The sequence below is a fragment of the Alligator sinensis genome, unplaced genomic scaffold (genome assembly GCF_000455745.1).
Source record: "Alligator sinensis unplaced genomic scaffold, ASM45574v1 scaffold312_1, whole genome shotgun sequence".
Lineage (NCBI taxonomy): Eukaryota > Metazoa > Chordata > Crocodylia > Alligatoridae > Alligator > Alligator sinensis.
In genome coordinates, this window is record NW_005842029.1 from 179,543 (window position 1) to 182,083 (window position 2,541).

Genomic DNA, 2,541 nt, shown 5'->3' on the forward strand with positions numbered 1-2,541 from the left:
TCGGCATTTTCCCAAAGTAATGACAACAGAATTTAGTTGGGCGTTTACTGATACTGGAGAGAAATTAGATGCCTCTCTAAAAGTGCACCAAAACTACTAGCAGTACTGGTCATGAAATGTTGTATATTGCAGGCAGAAAATAAGCATTTAGATAGTTCTGTAATTTCAGAAAAGCAGAAAAGAACTGTTAACTAGACTGTATTTTGCTACTTTTGTACTGCTATATTTTACTTTTTCAGGTATACTGGATACAAGAAATGAACCAAAGCCCATTTAAGTTTGTAATTACTTCTGTAGGCTTGGATCGGGCCTTTAAGACTTCTTTTGAAGATATCTTTATTGAAAAGATACATCCTTTTGTATTTTTTCTGAGTAATTGTCTCAATAGAAGGCTTGGTGTGAGATCCCCTCATGAAAGCTGTTCTTACCAGTTAGAAACTCTTGAACTCAGAGACTTATGTTGAACCCTGATCCTCCTCCCATTGGACTCAGTAGTGAAAACAGGTGTAACTGGGCAGTTCTGGACTCTGAACAGCCATGATGCATGGGGCAGCAGCTGCAGCCCGGCTGCCAGTGGCAACTACTCCAGCAGCATGGGTGGTGGGCTGCTATTTTGGCAATCCCAGCTGGTGGTGGGGTTGGTGTCCTGGTTGCCCCTCTCGGTGATGTTGCTAGGTAAATATCCTCTTCTGTTGCACGGGGTCCATGAACAGGCCTAATCCATAGCTGTGGTTTAGTAAAAAATCCTATAAGCCAAAGTTTGTTAACCTTGCTTTCAATACAGTTAATTGAACGTTATCTATCAAGTTGGTTTAGGCTCTTGTTGCAAACTCAGGCCAATGCAAACAAATAGCCAATGAATAACTTGTACACACAATAATAATCTTAATAAACTCAGTAGAACTACTTGCATACATTAAAACACTCACTATGCAAATGTGTGTTGGGTCAGAATCATTACATCAACCATTAGCTAGCTTTATTTTTTTAGGTTTTTATGCTGAATGGGAAGGGGGATAAAATATCAAAAAATGGTTAGGATAAAATGTGAAGGGAGTTAGAAAAAAGCAACTGAAGTGCAAAAAGACTTATAGAAAAAAAAATTAAAATGCTAGGAGGAGGCTGCTGAAAAGTTGAAAGCAAAAAACTCAGGCAGATAAAAGTAGAAGAATGAAATTGCCATAAGGAAGAAGGAAGATAAGTCAAGGAGACCATAATAAGAAAGTCTTCATTGTTTAAACACTATGTTATATGAGGCATTTATATGATAAGACTCTGCACTTATGATAAGCACATTCTCTATATAAACACATATTTTAAGTTCTAGTTAAAGTTCAAAGACCTACTAAAAGCATATTTAACCTTGTAAAATGCTGCTTTGAGCAGGGGGTTGGACTAGATGACTTCCCGAGGTCTCTTCCAACTCCAATTTTTTAAGATTCTATGTCTAAAAGCATCCACATTTAAGAATGATCTGTAACTGAGGAGACAAATTTATATATGTTGCTAACACAGAAAAAGTAAGTATTTAATTAAAATATAAGTTGTCTAATTAAGCATACCTATTTAACAAATTAAGATTAACATGTTTGGAATCTTTTTTCCATGATAGATATATCTGCAGGTTTCTTGAAAGTGCGAATTACTTCCAAACTTTGCTCATTAAATTAGAGATTTTTTTAACTTGATACTTTGGGCTGAGTCTGGTGCCACTAACACTAATGTTAATCAGGAATAAAGTCCAAGGTAAGTGAGACCAGAATTAGCCCCCATTGTCTTAAATTCATGGCTGTAGGAACATGCTTTTAGAAAATAAAAATACTCACTTTCTTTATTCCTCCCCCATAAACGATGCCATTCCACTGAAGTGTTTTTAAAATGAATCAAAAGCTGCAAGCAGCAGACAGCAGAAATGGTGAAAGATCTTTGACTAACTTCCCCAAATGGGCCACTGCAGTGACATGAGAAATCAGCTTGTGCTTTGCTCCAGTCCATGGGAAAATAGCAGAAGTCACACCTACTTTGACAGTGTATTTATTGACTCATTTGTCGCAATACAAGTTACCAGATTTACCCAAAGAAACTTGTCTGCCTATGTCCTTAAACCAACACAGATACAACCTATACCCCTAAAGACAGTGGACACATCTACATGAGATGCTACTGTGCAATGGTTACTGTGCATTTATTTAGTACTTGTATAATCAAGTACTAAATAAATGTGCAGTAACCAGAGTTATTGTGCAGTAGTGCCAGCAAACACCTTTCAAGTTACGCTATTTTGCAGAATCTTAATAATACAGCACAGTAGCATATTAACACTGGTAGTGCTGTGGTATGCTACTGCACAGTATTATTCAGCTACTGCACAGCCAGCATCTCTTGTAGACATGCCCAGCAAATTAATTTGTTTAATAAAATTTATCCCAAAAATATTAGCAGAGGTTCAGATATTCTAAATATTTTTCTCTCTCAAAATTGAAGAATAAATCAAGTTGTTCTGAAGAAATCAAATTCTGGAAGAACTCTCCAGAAGTTTTC

The 2,541-nt window shown here is 36.6% G+C and overlaps 1 protein-coding gene across 2 annotated transcripts in view; it reads right to left on the minus strand.

The window, feature by feature from the left end:
• TLR8 (toll like receptor 8) overlaps positions 1 to 1,941 on the minus strand; it is an 8,239-nt gene extending 6,298 nt beyond the window's left edge. Inside the window, exons 1-2 of one of the 2 annotated variants that reach the window (XM_025202523.1) lie at positions 1,827 to 1,934; positions 429 to 726 (exon numbers count right to left, since the gene is read on the minus strand). The gene's annotated coding sequence lies outside the window, so the exon portion shown is untranslated. Of the gene's footprint in view, positions 1 to 428; positions 727 to 1,826 lie in introns of both variants that reach the window. The other variant, XM_006022315.3, reaches the window with a different exon arrangement.
• Positions 1,942 to 2,541: the final 600 nt, after the last annotated feature.